Source organism: Pinus tabuliformis, chromosome 2_2 (genome assembly GCF_031772625.1).
Source record: "Pinus tabuliformis cultivar Carrire ecotype Pingquan chromosome 2_2, CPIR1, whole genome shotgun sequence".
Lineage (NCBI taxonomy): Eukaryota > Viridiplantae > Streptophyta > Pinopsida > Pinales > Pinaceae > Pinus > Pinus tabuliformis.
Genome location: NC_142300.1, coordinates 1,135,285,061 through 1,135,307,084, shown reverse-complemented (window position 1 = coordinate 1,135,307,084; position 22,024 = coordinate 1,135,285,061). Strand labels below are relative to the sequence as shown.

Sequence of the window (22,024 nt, the reverse complement as noted above, 5' to 3'; positions counted from 1 at the left end):
CCATTAAAAAGGTAAACAAATTTATTGTTTCAAGGTTTTTGTTTCAAGTTTTCAAGTTGGGAGTAATTAATGAAGTGAAATGAGTGTTTAATTAAGTAATGTCCTTTTATGGTTATAAAGGTGGTTGTGTAGCTTATGTCTCTCTTTTGAGGCATAAAATTTATCAAGTATTGATTTCATCTACTTTGTCTCTGCTACTGTTCTGAAAAGGTTATTGACAAAAGCATATTGTTGAAACTAGAGTTGTTTGTATTTTATAACTAATGATTTTATCCCTTGGATTTTACAAATTAATTTCAGTGGTGTTTTATAAATAAATCATATTTTACACCTTACCTCATGGGCCTAGCAATATAGTAATGTCAAACTTACAAAAGAAAAGGTTTTAAAAATAAAAAAACAAAAAGAATGGTTGTTTCAACGTATCTAATATGGTATACCATTACAAAATTAATGTATTCAATAGGCTCCAAATTTAATGACCAATTTAAAGATAACAGGAAAAACAAATCAACATTAACCTATTCAGCATTATTCTTACTAGAAATTAAATCACAACCATGTAATTGTTATAAACACTCTCGAAGTCAGCATAAAGAAAAACATTTCAAATTAGAGGAGAACATGCAAAAGTGGAGAGTGGTACCATCAAAGGTTGTGTCTGGTACATGACATACAACTTCCTTGAAATAATTTTCAATAAACATACGTTGATTATCTTGGCCTCCTACCTCTGAATTGAAAGTTCCCCATGGCCTGCCTAGATGCATTTTTCCTTTGCCCACAATTTAAAAAGATGAAGCTTGAGTCTTCCGATGCATACATACTCTTTTGAGCCATAAATGCACCATGAAGTTTAGGAATGGCATGTAGCTGGAATTTCTGCCACCAACAAAAAAAATGTATTATTATTAATGAGCACCAAGCGATATTGAAACAGAAAAATAAAAGCAATCGAAAGACAAATTTTCCATTGCCACATACTAAGTCGAAAACACCCTCAATGTAATAGTTTTGAAAATAATGCCTCCCACTGTTGTCTAACAAGGTGTCCTGATATCCCAGAAATATGCAATTGTAAAACGCAGTGCAACTATCTCCCAAAACCCTCAACACCACACAACTTGATCGTCCGCACTCTCATCACCCGGACCATATGAATTCTACACAACTCTATTTTTTTTAACGTAAAGTCATCTCATGATTTACTATGATTATAACTAACTACTCTGTGGTATCAACTTATACTAGGGATCCCAATGTTTTTCTAGCCAACTTATACTAAGGAGCATCGTCGCCTCATAGTAAGTGGATGGACAGATCAACTAGCCATCCTTTCTCACTCAGATACTAGGGATCCCAATGCTTTTTTTATTCTTGCATTAAATTTCAATTTTTTATGTTTAGATATTAATAGTTTGAATGTTGGATAAAAAAACCACATTGTTACATATGTAAAGCCAACTAAATATTGAAATGAACATGATCGTGTTTCGATTAGTGCTCTTTCAGAAATTAATATGAGAAAAAAATAAAACACTTCTTAAATTATTCCTTTTGTTTTGCAATATTTATGCCAATAGGAATTATTTTTTAATTAGTTCACTTTCTAGTTTCTTCTACCCATTTCATCTCCCTATAACATCTGCCATATGCTCTTTTACTTGATTAAATGACATCTATTTGATTTAATTTAACAGTGGCGCCATTCTCCGCATGCAGTGGTGCAGGCAAAGCATCAGGCATAAGATGCTGTGAAAGATTTCTTGACACAGAATGTTGAAAAGTGTGCAACAAGAAATTCTTGTTGAGAATGCAACAAGATGATGGAGCTTAGTGAAAAGAGTCGCCTTCACTAAGTGGGCCCACAGGCTATTTTTGGCGCAAGTCTATTTTTAGACTATGTCTATTTTTAGACATATGGATCATGTCTATGGATTGCAGGTTGCTGTTTATGGATGATTGGTCAAGTTGGGAAAAATAGATGGACTTCTATTTTTGATGAAAGTGTGAGTGATCACAGTGTGAGTGATCAAAGTCTATTTTTAGACTGGCTGTCAAAAATAGAAAAGTCAAATATTATTGTCTCATAATAATATTTGGACTATAAACTTGATCTTATTCTCTTGGAGCACTTCAGGATGAGCTACGGATGTGGTACATGCAGATCCCTGATGGAAATACGTGGTTACCTATGGGATGACTAATATTTGCATGCAGGACTTCAGTTAGAACTCAAGTGAGTTGAGTTTAGTGGACTGGAGGTGAACTTGATGGAGTTGTGTTCAGTTTAGCTTTGTTAAACTAGTTGTATTTAGTCTAACTGATCAATAGAATAGAGATGAGTTGGGTGAATTAGTTATTAATTAATTCACAAGTTATTAACTCATAATACAACTATAGAATACATCAGTTAACTCAGTTGCATGTCAGTGCATGTTCAGTTCAACAGGGACAGGTGGTAGAGAATCAGATTGCTATCAGTTGTGACTATAGTTGTTCACCATATCTTGCACAATCAAGGGATTGAGTATGCCAATGAGTTTGCTCACATATTTTCCCAGTATTGTATCCTTTGCTCACGTCCAACAAAGTGTGAGTGATTATTTTGAGGTGAAATACGAGTTTGGTAAGCCATTCTCATCAGTTCTTGAGTAGGTATTGAGCAGGAGAGGCAGGCAAGCAGCGGGGGAGATTTGGAGATCAAATCTGAGCTGTATTGTGTGTAACAGGTGGAGCTGGTACTAGATTTCTTGTGATAAGCATTGTACTTTGTAATGTTACATGATTCAATCAATATAATATACAGATAGTGTGGGGTTTTTAGCAAGATGAATTCCCCGGGATACATATTGTGTTAATGAGTTTGATTGATGCTTCTATGTGTGCCTGTGAATGTTTCTGCTTCTGTAAATTGATGATCAACGTAGAGGAGATTATGTATTATACATGTTCCACTTATAATTGTATGATCAGGATAATCTCTGTGAATATGTGTTAAATTATTCAAAATTTCTACATAGAAAGGGTCTTTTTGAAATCAATTGTCTTATCAAACGATGTCTTTGATTGATTGAAACGACCCAAATTGCATAGGCAACACCTAGTTAATTCAATAATTCTTCATGCAAGGTTCTCACAACGTCAATTAAACACCCCCAAACTTAATAAAATAAAACTTCATAGTAAATATATAAATAAATATGATTCAAATGATCCATGGAAAGTGTGGTAACTGCAATTTTCACCTTTATTAGGATTGCAGTGATTACAAAATAATATTCAAGCCATTTCGAGCAATAAAATAAAAATATTTTCAAAAAGTAAATTAATTTTTTTTATAATGTATAAATTGAAAAATATATTTTAATTTTTGGTCAAACACCAAATTAATTCACTGTCAACCCATTATTGATTGGTGAATATTCAAAGCCAAGTGGACATTTAGGGATTAATAAGTGATTACAAAACCACCCATTAGGCACAACGAATAAACCACACAGATAAAATATTATCAGTAGTAGGTACCCTCCCAAGTGCCAACTAGAATGTGGATGCCTAATAAACCTGGAGTTACTTTTGAGCCGTGAAAATCAAAACGACTTCAAACTATGAGGGTGCAGTTATCTTACTAGACATATTGAATGGCTATAGATGTTGTATGCCAGAGTTCAAACATTTGTGGCAACGCAATTTCTTGAATGCATTATATACTTTCCCAATTACAACCAAGCATTAAAACAATTCAAACATTATGCAAATGTTTGGTGTTGGGCCAATTAGCATCACATTGATTTGCATGTATATTGAGCTCATTTGGATTAGGAAGTGAGTATATCATTGATATCTAGACATATCTGTGAGATTTGAATGCACCTCAACCCATATGATTGCACAGTGAAGTAATGAATAGAGATATAGATCCAGTCGTTGAGAATTTGGTTTAGAAAGTGCAATTAGATTTATTTCAATGCAAGAATGTGGAGCCTTAAAAATGCTCTGATGAGTTCATTCAATGAAAACCATTACACATTAGTAATAGTTTCAATAAATTCTAGAAGTCACGCCAAATTTTGTCTTCTATGAAGACTGAGTTCAGGTTCCAAAACCACACTAGATTGGTCTTAAGGTAATTGATTGCACTCTACTTCTCAAACCCATCTACATTGTAAGGATCAATCATTGATTCGTTATTTTTGGATAAAGGTGTTGGAAATAATACTGAGAGGGGGGGGGGGGGGTGAATCAATATTATCAAATCAAACACTTTTCATTTTCATACTCAGATACATATACACTACTTTAGTTATGGGAACCCACGTATATACGCAACTGTGTCTAAAACAACCAGCGTATATTAGTAAACTTATGATTCAGTTAACCCATTAGATGGTGATCTTTAATCAGTACATCAGAACTTCATTAATCATAAGAACAGTAAATAGGTGCAGTAAAATAAAACAGATCATCACACACATGAACACAAGATATAAGGTGGAAACCCAATGTGGGTGAAAACCACCTGCTGCAATTCGTCTTTATCTTCTTTTAATAAGAAACTTCTTTTTACAATATTTTTGTACTGGTGCAGTCTTATACCAATATGCAGGCTTCTACCTGCAGAAGGCTACAACCTTCTCTTTTCTTCCAGGGACCACATTTCATAAATTTTCAGACTGGATCCATCAATAACATCAACCAAACATCAAATTTATCTGCATCAACCAATCTCCTTTGCACCAAACAAAACTAAATAACTTCTCTGAATGTTGTAGCCAGAAAACAGTAATAGTAACCAGACACCAATCCTGAACCCAGAACACTGCAGCAATAAACAGAAGTAGATAAAACCTATTTTGTGAGACGTATGCTACTTCAATATGTGAAACCTGCATGCATACGCATACGTGACTTTTGATCGGCAATACAACATGTATACGCGACTTGGTTAAGTGGAAATTGCATATATCTCTTTTTCTTTTATTATGAGAGCCTGAACTGTGATTTTTCATCTGTGTGAGTTTCCATCAAGGACAACACCTGTGTCATAGTGCCAAACCAGTGTAATAATGCCAACAATCTCCCCCTTTGGTCTTGATGGCAACCCCAAGTCACTCCAAGTCACTCTCCCCATTTTTCATCAAGGGCAAAGGGTGATGCTCCCCCTGAGTACATGCGGAAATCTTCTGCTTTGTTGTGCTATCCATGCTCCCCCTGACTGTAGGCAAGGTCTACAAAAAGATGTTCTACAAGAAAGAACATGACTCTATAAATGACCTTCCTATCACCAAAGACTCATACATACATCCATCTCCCAACCAAGTGGGGATATACCAATATTGACCAATCCACCCAACCAAGTGGGGATACACCAAAAGTTTACGCATGATAAAACAAGAACATTACATCATCCATCCTAGGCATAGTGGGGAAACCAAAATAGGTCGTTGCATGACCTTGATGATAAAAGATATACATGACATAGAGACAAAATATCTACAACAAGACTATGATAGTCATCAACAACTATCATCAACGGCATCTGTCAATCATCATTCAAACCAACAACCATGTTCTCTCTCAACACTTGTTCCACCTGAAACCAAAAACAACTAGAAAATTGAACCAAGATCTTCTAAGATAATGCCAACAATGCATTATTAAAAGTATATGCTCCCCCTGAACTTGTGCCAGATGGTCTCTGTCAGACCCATGTCAAACTCTTTTCATCCTAAGTATGGCCCACTGTTTTTCTTCAACTCAACATATACGCGATTGTATCCATAGAAACTAGTGTATGTATGCGGATGCTCCTCATGAAACTCACGTATAACCACTTTTCTCGGAAATGGATAAGTTTCAGTTGCAAGATTATGCATCAACTACTCCCAGCTTCTGTCTGAGGTATTCAAGTGTCTTCCTGGGTAGTGGTTTGGTGAATATATCAGCAACTTGTTCCTTGGAGGGAACATACTCTAATTTGACCTTTTGTTCAAGCACTTGTTCCCGGAGAAAATGATATTTGATAGGTATGTGCTTGGTCTTTGAATGCATGACTGGATTCTTTGAAATACTGATTGCACTTGTATTATCACATAAAATGGAGATAGGTGGAGTACAAATGATTTGAAAGTCTTGCAAAGTTTTCATCATCCAAAGAAGTTGTGTGCAGCAAGATGCAGCAGCCACATATTTTGCTTCAGCTGTAGATGATGCAATTGAACTTTGTTTCTTGTTGAACCAAGACACTAATATGGAACCCATAAAGAATGCACCACCAATAGTGCTTTTTCTGTCATCCACGCTTCCTGCCCAATCTGCATCTATGTATGCATGAAGTGTGAGATTTGTACTTCTAGGATACCATAAGCCATAGTTTTGTGTTCCTTGAAGATATTTGAAAATCCTTGTAACCGCCTAAAGGTGTGCTTCCTTTGGATTTGTCTGGAATCTTCCAACTATTCCTACTACATGCATGATGTCTGGTCGGGTACCTGTTAGATAGAGTAGATTACGAATCATGGATCTATAGGTTGGTTGATGTACTGTTGTTGAATCATCATTTTCGCTGAGGCTGCATCCTATTACCATAGGGGTACATACTGGTTTCGAATCTTCCATGCCATTTTTCTTCAAGATCTGCTTGGGGTACTCTGTTTGTGATAGAAAGATACCGTCTTTGTTTTGTTGGACTTGCAAACCAAGAAAGTATGTCAGCTCACTAAGCAGGGACATTTCAAATTCTTTCTGCATCACCAAAGCAAAGTTTTGACTCATGGCTTCTTCATTGCTACCAAAGATGATATCATCAACATACACAACAAGTATTAGCAATTTATCATTATCAATTTTTATATATAGATTGCTATATACTGATCCTTTTGAAAAACCTTACTGATGGATGTATTTGTCCAGACGATAATACCAAGCCCTTGGAGCCTGTTTAAGACCATAGAGTGCCTTCTTAAGTCTGCATACAAGTTTTGGATCATTTCCAAGGATGAATCCATCTGGTTGCTCAGTATACACTTCTTCTCCTAAGTCTCCATTTAAAAAGGAAGATTTCACATCCATTTGATATACTTTGAACTATTGAAAGCTAGAAAGAGCAAGGAATATTCTTATGGCTTCAAGTCTAGCAACCGATGCAAAGGTTTCTTCAAAGTCTATACCTTCTTGTTGAGCATAACCTTTACAAACAAGTCTGGCCTTGTTTCTAATAACATCTCCATTTTAGTTCAGTTTGTTTTTGAATATCCATTTGGTCCCGATGATATTATTATCATTAGGTCTAGGAACCAATTCCCAAGTGTTATTCTTTTCAATCTGCTCAAGTTCTTTATTCATGGTCTTGACCCAGCATTCATCTTTGCATGCTTCACTTACATTTCATGGTCCAACAGAGGAGTGCAATGCTAGATAGCTTGAAGCTCCTGTCATAGTTCTTCTTGTTTGAACACCTACCTCTTTCAGCCCCAAAATTTGAGTCTCTGGATGGTTCTTCTGAACATATTTGGATGGAGTCTTTTCATATATTGTTATTTGTTCTTCTGGTGCCTCATAAGTTTGTTCTTCAGCATTACTCTAATCTGATGTTGAAGAATAGTCCTCTTTGTCTTCAAAATCTTCGGTTTTTATCTGTTTTGAAGTGTTTCCTTCTTCATCAACCACACCATCAATATTTTCAACAATTTTTCCAAGTCTTTTATTGTAACACTTATATCCTTTACTTCAGGAAGAGTAACCAAGGAGAATGCCTTCATCTGCTCTAGGTTCAAACTTGCCAAGATTTTCATCAATCCTTTTGATGTAACATTTACTTCTAAAAATTTTGAAGTATTTTACGTAGTAGTCTTGCCATACCAAAGTTCATGAAGAGTTTGAGTTTTTTTTACCCGAATGTTTGTTTTGTTGAGAATAGTAATGGCAGCAAATGCAGCTTCACCCCAAAAGGTTGCAGGAGTTCCAAATTCATCAAGCATGGCACGAGCCATTTGTTTAACCATTTTCTTCATCCTTTCTACTACTCCATTTTGCTGAGGAGTTCTTGCAGTAGAGAATTCCCTTATTCCATGTTCTTCACAAAAGTGGAAAAATTCATTCGAGGTAAATTCCCCTCCTCGATCAAACCTAAGGCATTTGATTCTTAGATCTGATTCATTTTCAACCAAGGCTTTGAAAGCTTTGAACTTTTTGAAAGCTTCGTCTTTATGCTTCAGATTTCCTATCCAACACATCCTGGAAAAGTTGTCAATGAACAATATAAAGTATTCTTCTGCTCGAGGTCAATTTTTCCTTGATGGACCACATAAATCAGTATGGACAGTTCAAGTGGCTTCTCTAATGTCTAATGGACCCCCTTTTCTCATTTTGAAAGTAGTTAGGATTTCATGCAGTTGTGACATGGTAATACTCTAAAGATTCTGCTTTTCTTCTATGGCAGAAACTTTTGATTCGAACTTAGAAGACAAAGATCTTAAAACCTTTTCAACTAAAGTAACTTCTTTTATTTCTTCACCCAATTTTTTCATGTGATTAACAATCTCACCTATACGTAAGAAATAATTAGCCACACTTTCATCATTGTGCATTCTAAGAGTTTCATATTGAATTATGAGAGATTGTAGTTTTGCACATTTTACCTGGTCATATCCTTCATAGCTTAGAATGATATTGTCCCATATTTCTTTGGAAGTTTTGAGCTGCATAACCTTGACGAATTCTAATTCAGATAGACTCCCCAATAGAGTATTGATAGCATTTGCATTTGTTTCATATTGATTTTTACCAGCTGTATCTGTAGGAGTTGCTGATGGGAATGTGTATCCTCCTTCCATGATATCCCAAACTTCTGCACCAAGAGATTGAAGATAAGTTTTGGTTCTTACCTTCCAATAGACGAAGTTTCTCCCATCAAATATTGGTGGCCTGATGGATGCCTCCCTTTCGTAGTTGCTCATGATGATAGATATTCCTTCAAGCAATCAAGCTTCTTCTGAAGGACCTGCTCTAATACCAATTGTTGGAAATAATACTGAGAGGGTGGGGTGAATCAATATTATCAAATCAAGCACTTTTCATTTTCATACTCAGATACATATACGCTACTTCAGTTATGGGAACCCGTGTATATACACAACTGTGTCTAAAGCAACCAGCGTATATCAGTAAACTTATGATTCAGTTAATCCATTAGATGTTGATCTTTAATCAGTACATTAGAACTTCATTAATCATAAGAATAGTAAACAGGTGCAGTAAAACAGAACAGATCATCACACACATGAACACAAGATATAAGGTGGAAACCCAATATGGGTGAAAACCACCTGCTGCAATTCGTCTCTATCTTCTTTTAATAAGAAACTTCTTTTTACAATATTTTTGTACTGGTGCAGTCTTATACGAGTAGGCATGCTTCTACCTGCAAAAGGCTACAACCTTCTCTCGTTCTCTATTTTCTCTTGGAAGGGAGCTACAACCCCCTTAGCTCTTGTACTAGTTGATGTACTAGTACATAGGTGCTGACCTACAAAAGGCTACAACCTTCTCTTTTCTTCCAGGGACCACGTTTCATAAATTTTCATATTAGATCCATCAATAACATCAATCAAACATCAAATGTATTTGCATCAACCAATGTCCTTTGCACCAAACAAAACTGAATCACTTCTCTAAATGCTATAGCCAGAAAACAGTAACAGTAACCAGACACCAATCCTAAACCCAGAACACTGCAGTAATAAACAGAAGTAGCTAAAACCTATTTTGTGAGACGTACACTACTTCAATATGTGAAACCTGCGTGCATATGCATACGCGACTTTTGAATGACGATCCAGCGTGTATACACGACTTGGTTAAGTGGAAACTGCATATGTCTCTTTTTCTTTTATTCTGAGAGCCTGAACTGTGATCTATCATCTATGGAGTTGCCATCAAGGACAACACCTGTGTCATAGTACCAAACCAGTGTCATAATGCCAGCAAAAGGATAGAAGGCCAATTCAAAATTTCATAGGTTTTGTACTCTTTATAACATATGGCAAGAGGGTTTTATATCTCATTCCATGAGGAATAAATTTTCAAGCCCATGACCACAAGAATTGAGAGCCAACTCGTGTTTGTGATAGAGAGATTTGGTGTTTGGCCTGCAATTTTTTTATAACCTTTGAACCAACAATCATTTGTCTCTACAACGAATTTCTATAGCTCTACAATCATAGTCTGTGAAGATTTGATGCACACATGCTAAAACCATGGTTTTGTGTCTATAACCTACTAAGCTGATTTTACCATCAATTCCAATCAACACAAATTCCTATAAGGACTTCATCCTCAATTACAATTGTATATACTCATTGGATACTAATTTCTACTTTTGTTTCAATGAATCAAGTCGATATGCATCAACGTTGAACTCAATTTTAAAGAGTGATGTGTTGGATAGAGGCTTCACCATTGGTTCCATATAAACGATGAACTAGGTAGAATTTACATCATCAATTTAGATGAATTGCTCGCTGTACAGAGAAAAGTTCCCCCAAACTTGACCTTGAACATAATTCCTTTTCCCTATTCCATAAAACACAATACTTTAATGATGCACTTCCATTTGGATGTGATTCGACCCAATTTTGCTTAAAATTGATAGGTTGAATGGATAATATGTATTATGCAATTAACACCATATGTTGGCACATTAATGCATAGACATTGAACTCATAAAACTGGGAATAAAATATACCAAATTCATTAATCCAAACTTTGTACAAACTCTGTACAGGAATTTTGTAAATTAATAATTAATATATGACTGAATTACATGTAAATTTTTGGGCATCCTTATGCTTATTACAGATTCGAGAATATCCTTAAATATGAAGAATAAGAGAGAGGGGTCAATTATTTGATCTCTTGACAGTCAAATTTCAAGATATTTCTGGAATTTGGAATCAACATAAATTCAGCACAATTATTTTGATGTTACTCTGCTTAGGCCACCTCTACCTCACCTTCAAACGCACTTGTCACCTGCAACAAAGTCATAAGCAATGAGCATACCTGATGCAGCAAAACATGTTCATAGCGAAACAAGGATCTGAAAACTGATCGTAGTTTGAAAGAACAAATTCTAGGATATCCAAGGTGAATGTTCTCTACAGATTACTGACACACAATCATGTAGCAGATCCACCTGTGTCAAGAGCTGTGAGGCTTCAAATAGAAAAAGGTCGAGCTTTCGATGTGTGTCCAAGTCCAGTGTTGCATCTCAAATTCGCAGCCAAATTTGATGGCCTCAATTCTGATGATAGTAATGACATGACCAAAGTGTTGGAGCAACCGTGTGACTGTACTAGAAGAAATCAGTCACAGATTTGCTAGATCAAATAAATTGTCCAAGAACCAAGAACCATTAACCAATCATCGATATGCAGTGAGAATCATAGATCTAATCTTGTAATGCCCTATTTAATCTTATCCTGCAAATTTTACTAAGTGTTTAAATGTCTTTAAAATATGGACTTATAATTATCAAGAAATATTGGTACACACCTACATTGGTGAAACTGTAAATTTCGTACTGATATAAATTTTGTTATTTACCTCCCCAAAGTTTGAGAAGACATAGTCCTCTCCAATTCATTACCAAATTATATATATATTCATACTTCATTTCCAAATGTTCTCTCATATTTACTTGGGAGAAGACATGGTCCTCACCAATTAATTACAAATTTAGATATTCATCTCTTGTCCCCAAATGTCCTCTCACATTTACTTGAGAGAAGACATGGTCCTCTCCAATTAATTACTCAATTTTATATTCATATCACATTCCCAAATGTCCTCTCAGATTTACTTGGGAGAAGACATGGTCCTCTCCAATTAATTACCAATTTATATATTCATCTCTCATCCCCAAAATGTCCTCTCACATTTACTTGGGAGAAGACATGGTCCTCTCCAATTAATTACCAATTTATATATTCATCTCTCATCCCAAAAATATTTATTTGGGAGAAGACATGGTCCTCTCCAATTAATTACCAAATTTTATATTCATATCACATTCCGAAATGTCCTCTCATGTTTACTTGGGAGAAGAGAAGTCAAATGTAAGGATGAGGGACAAGTTATGACACTAATGAGAGGTGTTTGAGGTGGAGAAGAGAGAGGGGCACAAAAGGGGAAGAATGGGGGAGGAAGGGGATGTTTGGTCTTGCTTTTGGTTTTGGTTTGGCTGTGGTTTTGGAGGAATTGTTTGAGAGAGAGGAGGGGAGTATTATTCATCTTGGACACACTACATCTAGTTGGACTTGGGCTCGGAGGGCTAGGGAACCTGTGGAGGTTTCTTGGGTTAGGAAATACTTCCTAGTTGGTTGGGAGGTAAATCTAGTCGGTAGTCAAGAGGAGTGTTCAGCAGGAGTAGCAGCTCAATGGCATCTCCACCGGGCTATCGGTACAGGTATTTCTCTATGCATAGATTACTCATGTAAGTGATTGAAATGAAATGTTCACTATTTAAATTGTAGGAATTAGATTTTAAATGGTAAATTATCATCGTTTAAATGTCTTGTCAGTAAATAAATTATTTCCCTTTTATTGCATTTAAAATTAGAGAATATAGATCTGGTAGAGGACCCTAGGAGGGGATCTTACACGTGGTATCAGAGCTTAGGTTCAAAATCTGGACCCAAAACCCACTAAACCCAAATTTCCGCTATAAGAGCTTGTAACCCTCATAATTACTTGTAATCCTAATATATAATATATATGACCCTATATATACACACACACACACACACACACACACACACACACATATATATATATATAACAAGTTGTTTTTAGATTGAAAATGATACGTCTCTTTATTGCCTTGGAAAGAAATAAAACTTGAGTAAAGACATGTCAGAATTGCGTTTTACAGGCATATTAACTGTCATATGTTAAAAAAAAAACATGATGTTTGTATATGTTCCTGAGTAAATTGTGGGAATTTTTTTTTACCCCGGGACCTTTGTGGCTTTCTTGAGAAAGGTTTTCCTTTCAACTTTTGATGCCAAACTTCTCTAGTTTTCATTTGAGATGAGAACCTCAAAGTCCTCCATTGCCCTGTCCAGTGATTCCTTTGAATCCATCTGCTCCTAACCCTCCTTGTGGAAGGAACTCCTTCGCCTTCATTTTCCGCCATTAATTCTTCCAATATTAAATATATCTCCTCTGTTTGTGGATGGGACCTGTCTTCGGCATTAAATGTATGAACTGTGTTCTTAATCTCAATCCAACTACACCCTGGCTCCTTTTTCAACCCTTCTCTCTCATCATTTTTCTCATCTTTGCACAATCATCCCACCTGCCAGCTGCAGCATATATATTTGACATTAGAACATATGCTACGTATTCTTGTGGCTCTAACTGAAGGAGATATTTTGCCACGTGTATCCCAGGCTCAATATTGCCATAGGTTGCACAAGCACCAAGTAAGGTCCATCACACTGTACCATCAGGCTTAAACATCATTTTGTTAATGAAATCCATTGCTTCTTCCAAGTGGCCAGCACATCCAAGAATATCAACAGTACAGGCATAGTGTTCCATTCTTGGTGGGATGCCATGATTTCATCCCATCGAATTAAAGTAGCAGACCCCTTCATCGACTAAAACTGCATGATTTCATGCAGAAAGAACACTAACAAAAGTGATGTGGTCTAGTTTCATGCCTGCCTCTTGCATTTGCTCAAAGAGCTAGAGTTCCTTGTTGCAATGCCCATGCTGTGCATATTCAACAATCATTGCATTCTAGGATACTGCACACTGTTTAGAGGTTTCATCAAATACTTTGCACGCATACTCTATTACCCCACACTTACCATACATGTAAACAATGGCACTCCCTACAAAGGCATCCATCACAAAACCGGTTTGAGCAATCTGGGCATGAACCTGCTTGCCCTGTTCTAAAGCTGCTAGGCTTGCACATGCCCTCAGGACACTGGAAAAGGTAAAACTTGTCTTGCCTTGTGCAAGTATGTTGCATTTGACAGTAAAATTTCAAAGCCTCTTCACCATGCCCATGGTGGGCATAGCCTGAAATCAATGCATTCCATGAAACCACATCTCGTTTAGTCATGATGTTAAACACTTTAATAACATCCTCCACACAAACATAAGTGAGATACATGGTGATCAGAGCATTCCTTACAGGTGTCTCTGACTCAAGTCCAATTTTCATAGCATGGGCATGGACACCCTTCCCTTGCTCCAAGACTCCTGGGTTGCCACAAGCACTAAGGATGCTAGTTAATGTAAATTTGTCTATCATCATGCCCATTTTCCTCATTTGAGTGAAGAATCTCAGGGCCTGCTCAGTATATTCATTGTAGGCATAACCAGTGATCATGGCATTCCATGAAACCAAATCTGGCGCATTCATCGTCTCAAATACCATTTCTGCATCCCTGATATGCTCACATTTGGCATATACTGTGACAAGCGCATTTCCCACAACAACATCAGACTCTAGTCCATATTCAATAACCTTAGCATGGACTTGCCTAACCTGCTCAGGAGCCTCTGAACTAGCGAATGAAGTAACAACACTGGCAAAGGTCGATTGATCAGGAGTCGCGCCTCCCCTCTGCATTCGGTTGAATTGTTCAAGGGCTTCTTCAACATAACCGTTTTGAGAATATCCTGCTATGAGAGCATTCCACGAAACCGTATTCGGCTCAGGCAGTTCATCAAAAGCTCTCTGTGAATCGTCTGTTCTGCCGCATTTTCCATACATGTCAAGGAGCGCACTTCCCGCGTGAACATCACCTTCATATCCTGTCTTTATGATGTGGGTATGAATTTGTTCACCTTGTTGCAGAGCTGCTAAACTCGCAGACGCTCGCAGGGCGCTACCAAAGGTGAATTCATTCGGTTTCATGCCTGCCTTCTGCATTTGCTCAAAAAGCTTCAGGGCATCGTCAGCCCAACCACGCTGGGAATATCCCGAAATTATTGTATTCCATGAAATAACATCTCGTTCAGGTATTTTGTCAAATACTTGGCGTGCGTCCATCAAACTCCCACATTTGGCATACATGTTGACGAGGTTATTGCTCGTGAACATGTCTAGATCAGCGCTAATTTTCAGGATGTGGGCGTGAACTTTCTTGCCCATCTTCAAAGCTTTGGAATTGGCACATCTCTGCAACAGGTTATTATAGACAGTCAAGTCTGTCCACATGCCTTCTGCATTTTCAAACTGGTGCATGGAATCCAGCACCTCTGTCAATCTTCCAGCTCTGGAAAATTTAACCACATGATCAGAAGTTACATAAGAAGCTACATCGGTTCTATGTTCTTCTACTGATTGCCATTCAATGGCCATGGCAACAAATGTTTTACTAATCGTACGCCCTTTGAACAATGTTGTTGGATTCCATAGTCGAAAACAACAATCAACTGCAACATATGGGTTGTTGTGATGGAAGGAATGAAGTCTCTTGAAATTTACATTGGTTAAAATAGAGATGTCGAATTTCATCATTCATTCATGCCAAAAGATTTCGTATAAAGACATTATCAACCCACAGCTACTCAATCCAACCCTGAAATCCAGAGCATGGAGACATCATCGAACAAGTAAAAGAATGGATGCTCAATTCAAACCTGAAATCTAGAGCATAAAGACATCATTGATTAAGTAAATGAATGGACACTCAATCCAAACCTGAAATTGAGAGCATGGTTTCTTGAAAAAGTAAAATATGGAGGAACCATTGAAAAAAATCTACTGGTATCCAATATAAGAAGCATTCAAGAAGTACCCTGAGGCCGTGAACAATGTTGTCCCTGCTTATGATGGTCAAAAGGAACCATGATTTATCCTCTAAATTCCTCTCTTTATTCCCAGTAGGTTCTGTACCGCTAGGAGTGATTTCCTGCTGGATTCCTTGGTTATCCATTGGTTTAGAAACATGATCACATATGTTTAAATGCCTTTATCTTGTAGCCTTTGGTGCCACAAGTATATCAATGACCATAATGCCCGATCAACAAATGGCATGTTCATATTTAAGAACAGAAGAGGTGTTCCTTGATAACATATTAATGAAAAGAGATTTAGGGGCATAGCAAAAATCCCTTCTCATTTATAAATATTCGATTTTGGGACCTATGGATTATGGCCCACAAATCTATCAGAAGCATTATTGAGACCTTTCACCTTTAAATCAGACCATATAACATTTATTGGAGCCATTATACTATCGGGAGTGTTCCTTAACCTGCTTTTACCATAAACACCTCGAGACAATACATATATCAGAAATAACGGGAATAAAGGAAATATAAAGGAAAACATATGCCGAAACACATTAGCCGAAACTGAAAGACTATACACCCACATTCATAAATATCATCGGGTCTGGCTCTCACTTCAAACCTTTATCGTAGCGCTCCTCCGATCTCCGATCAACGAAGCCTCTGATCCTTGATATCGGCTTATTGGCATATCGACGTTCCAATAACTGCTATCCTTTAACTCCTCCAATTCAATTTGCAATCACATCTTGACCGTGAATTAGGTTCACGATCCAAAGGTTGAGATTAAATCGCGCGATCGTATTTCGCAAAACCTCAAAGCCAGGTACTGTCTACTCTAAGGCGTCGATCCGATATCCTTACGGACCCAATATGGATATAGGCCACCCTTTATAAGTTGTCAAGTCTAGATTTCAAATCCGACTGTGTTTTGTGCCGATTCCTAGTGTAAGTTTGGTTTTTCGCTTGCGAGATTTAAACTGTATAACAAACTCCACCGATGCGATATTTCACTTTGCTCCTCAGCAACATCATCTAGATCACTGATATTCTAGATCAAATGGTCACTATGCATTCTCACCACTTCCTCCTTAACTTAATCTCGTTTTTTTTTTATGGATTTATGTGTTAAACACAGTTCTCTGCCATTTCTCTGTTTACACACTACATTTATATAAACATTGGATCGCCATCGATCCTTTAACTGATCGATGGTTGATCAACAGTCCAACACACAGAATAACTCAGAAATATATAAACACAGATATGCGGAAATCCACAGAACACGCATATTTCTATTATACATCTACGCACTCAGAATTGAATTCTCTGCGTATAAATACATAAACAAATTATTACATATTGAGACTTTATCTCTCTGGCCTGATCTTCTAATTAATGGTCTTTTATTTACAAGTTTCTTGTAGGCTTACAGTCACACTCCAATCTGCTATCTATCTAGCCTATTCAACATCTCCAACCTCTATTCATGCCTTTTTAGGCTTACATTTATACAAATGGATTCTAAAACCAATTTCTGGTTTAGACCCATAAACTCCTCAACCAAATTCCTAAAATCTCTTTCTCATCCCTAAGGATTCTCTCAAATCCACAAAATCATGAACTAATTCCTAATCTAGATTTTACAATCAATTCTCAATCCTCTCATCACTCACTATCCTAAATCTCTCATGTTCTCCTACATTCGAGAATATTTACAATTATGCCTCACAATATTCAATTAATTCCTATTCTCATTAAAATCACTCAAAAATTAAACAATTACATAAATTCAATACTTAGGAAACCAACTTCCTTGAAATACAAGACCCCCTATTTCTACTAGAATACAATAATTATGTTGAGTTGAATGCTCCTGCATCAGACTCCCCAAGTAAGAAAATTTATGACCACCTGTTCATAAGTCTGGATAATTGCTTCCTCTTGGATCCCAGACTTTATTTTGTAACCTATCTTTGCTTATCAATTGTTCTATTGTTGCTATTGTCTATTGCTGTTCTCTAGGTCTCCACACCTTGTGCTGCAATGCTCCACTTGCTTTGCTTTCATAGTCTGCTACTGTCTTCCTCTTGTTGTCACTTCTCTCCTTCCTTGTTGTTATCTTCTTCTGAGACACTTTCATCATTAACCTTCTTATCAGTTCAATTTCCCTGTCTAGTATATCCTCTGTCTGCTGACTGTTTTCATCTCTTGATTGTTGAACTCTCATTCTTTCTTGTTCTTCACTTATTTTGATTGCTTCCTTTTCATCCTTACCCTCTTCTTTACTGTTGTTTTGCACCTTTTCTGTTGCTGCTATATTGTCTTTTAGAACAATTTCCTACTTCTGTTTTTTTCACCTGTCAACTTTTTCTTGATTATTATTTATAACAACTTCTTTGTCATCCTTCTTCAACAATTTATCCTGAACATTTATCCTCTACTCTTCCAACTTTCTTCTTTGAAATTCTAATTCTCTATATAACTCAATGATTTTACTTGGAGTAAACATTGGAAATTTTACACAATCTCCCATTTCTTCATTTCCTATTGACCATCATCACATGGTCCTTCTTCCTCTCCTAAATATTTCTTAACATCCTTCGATAGATGTTCTTCCTCTTCTTCTTTCATTTGGCTATCCACCTGTGCCAAATATGTTCTAGTTTATGCAACAACGTCTTTAATTATAAGACAATCATCATAATAAAAAATATAAGGCTTTTGTACCTCTTCTTCCCTTGGCAACACTTCGGTATGCTGCTCAGATCTCTCTTCTTCTGTCAGCATATTATTATGTTGATTCAAACTCAAAAAACTCTTGAGATTGTCAGCTAGTCTCTCCTTCTCATCATCTATTGCAATGATGTCTTTCAGCACATGTCCACTGTAGCAAACTGATTCTTTTCCAATCTCCTTGTCATATTATGCTTCATAACTTTTATCTTCTGGAAGGTATTCTTCTACATTATTGACAACTTTAAAATACTACCTATCTTCTTCCAAACCTGAAATCATACACAAATCATTAATTTTAAAAATATAAGACCTTTCAGTCTCATTTGATGCTTCAGTCATCAAGTCTTCTGGCTGCTCTAAATCATTCATATGATTCAACTCCTCTGTCTCTTCATCACTTTCAAAAAGTAATGGTCCATGTTCTGGTTCACATATCGAAACTTCAACATCTCCCTTTTGCTATAGCTCAACTCTTTCGAGCTTCTCTATGATCTGTTCAAGTTCCCTCCCTTTTGCTGAGATACCTCATTAGCTACAACTATCAATCTTCAATCTATTCATTTATCCAACAAAATTCAAATCAGAGTTAAATAAAACAATACTTGTATGATTTCATAAGCAATCCCCATTCACCCGTCACATTCGAGTGAATCTCCAGTCTCCAAACATCGTTGTGGATTCTTTATGTTTCTGCATACACATCTTTCCAAATATCTCTGTTCTAAACTCTTCAAAGAAACTTTCACGCATAATTTCTTTGTTCAGCTCTGATACCACTTGATGAAAAGAGATTTAGGGGCATAGCCAAAATCCCTTTTCATTTATAAATGTTCGATCATGGGACCTATGGTTTATGGCCCACAAGTCTATCGGAAGCATTATTGAGGCCTCTAGCCTTTAAATTGGACCATATAACATTTATGGGAGCCATTATACCATCAGGAGCATTCCTTAACCCGCTTTTACCATAAACACCCTGAGACAATACATATATCGCAAATAACAGGAATAAAGGAAAACATACGTCAGAACACATAAGCTGGAACTCAAAGACTATACACTTGCATTCATAAATATCGTCGAGTCCGGCTCTCACTTCAAACCTTTATCGCAGCGCTCCTCCGATCTCCGATCAGCGAAGCCTCTGATCATCTAAATCGGCTTATCAGCATATCAATATTCCAGTAAGCGCTAGCCCTTAACTCCTCCGATTCAATTTGTGATCACATCTTGACCGTCGATCAGGTTCGCGATCAGACAGTTGAGATTAAATTGCATGATTTTATTTTGGAAAACCTCTAAGCCAAGCACTATCCTCTCTAAGGTTTCGATCTGATATCCTTATGGACCTAATATGGATATATGCCACCCTTTATAAGTTTTCAAGTCCGGATTTCAAATCTTACTGTGTTTTGCGCCGATTCCTAGTGTAAGTTAGGTTTTTCGCTTGCAGGATTTAAACTATGTAGTAAACTCCACCAATGCGATATTTCGCTTTGCTCCTCAGCAACATCATCTGGACCATTGATCTTCCAGATCAAACTGTCACTGTGCATTCTCACCACTTCCTCCTTAACTTAATCTCGCTTGTCTTTTGAAGGATTTATGTGTTAAACACAGTTCTCTGCCATTTCTCTATTTACAAACGAAATTCATATAAACATTGGATCACCATCAATCCTTTAAGTGATTGATGGTCGATCAAAAATCCAACACATAGAATAACACAGAAAGACATAAACACAGATATGTGGAAATCCACACAACACGCATATTTCTATTATACATCTACGCACTCAGAATCAAATTCTCTGTGTATAAATACATAAACAAATTATTACATATTGAGACTTTGTCTCTCTGGCCTGATCTTCTAATGAATGGCCTTTGATTTACAAGTTGCCCGTAGGCTTACAGTCACACTCCAATCTGCTATCTATCTAGCCTATTCAACCTCTCCAACCTCTTTTCATGCCTTTTTAGGCTTACATTTATACAAAGGGATTCTAAAACCAATTTCTGGTTTAGATCCATAAACTCCTCAACCAAATTCCTAAAATCTCTTTCTCATCCCTAAGGATTCTCTCAAATCCACAAAATCATGAACTAATTCCTAGTCTAGATTTTACAATCAATTCTCAATCCTCTCATCACTCACTATCTTAAATCTCTCATGTTCTCCTACATTCGAAAACATTTACAATTATGCCTCACAATATTCAATTAATTCCTATTCTCATTAAAATCACTCGAAACATTAAATAATTACATAAATTCAATACTTAGGAAACCAACTTCCTTGAAACACAAGACCCCCTATATCTACTAGAATACAATAATGATGTTGAGTTGAATTCTCGTACTGTTGGGTTGTGTTATATTCTTTCCACATAGTTAATAGGGGGTTTGAAGGGCACCCGTAACCCCACTTTATGGGGTCCGCGGCAGCGCCCCGGAAAAATTTGGTTTTGGACCATATGTTAGGTTGGGCGGACCCACCTATGGTTTTGTGCATGATTTTCGCACATGGTATTGGACGCGATGGTTTTCGGTCCATGGTATTGGATGCTTCGGCATGTATAATATGTATTGTAACATTGAAAGGAACATAATGAAAAATCAAGCTGGTAGTCCCAGTTTTGGGATCCAGGGAAAAATCTCTGTGCATATGTGTTTTATGGGTTATGCTCTGACATTGTCTATTTTCTTTGTTTAAGAATTCGTATGCAGGTAATTTCTGTACAGGGTTAAAACCTACACCTACATCACATATACTGATAACAACTCTATATATATTAATAATTTATATAATTGTTAATTTATATATTAATAGTTTATATAATTTTTAATTGAGACTTTAGAATTTTTAAATATTATAGTAAATAAAGTAGAGTATAATGTTATTTAATTTATATTATAATATATATATATATATATATATATATATATATATATATATATATTATATAGTAGTATATACAAAAATAATAATAAAAAATAATAAAATAAAATATATATCTTCTATAAACTTTAACACCCAACTTCATTGCATTGCACAAAACATATTTCTCTTTTCTTTTTAGTATATTTTAATACATTAAATTTGTCAAAATGAACAACAATTGATTGGTATGATAGAATCACTTACAATATACAATATCATTATCTTAAAACATGTAGCACTAGCCATTATATATACATTAATTAGATAGTACATATCTAACAATAATGACAATGTTGAGTTGATTGGGATAGCTAAGCATCCACTTGAAAACTAATCTAATGTTGTTGATGGAATTTAAAAAGGGCACCTAGTTATAATAATGTAAGTTAATGTCTATGTGAATGCTCAAAATGAATAATATGGATTTAGTATGATTGTTTCGGGATATCTAAGGATATTTGAGGGTGACTAGAAGTTCGAGGTAGCACTTGCTTAGATAGCAATGGGGGAGGACTTAGTGGA

General features: G+C 36.3%; 1 pseudogene; it reads right to left on the bottom strand.

Moving 5' to 3' along the window:
• Positions 1-15,396, bottom strand: part of LOC149197392 (putative pentatricopeptide repeat-containing protein At3g25970 pseudogene) — an 89,417-nt pseudogene extending 74,021 nt beyond the window's left edge.
• Positions 15,397-22,024: the final 6,628 nt, after the last annotated feature.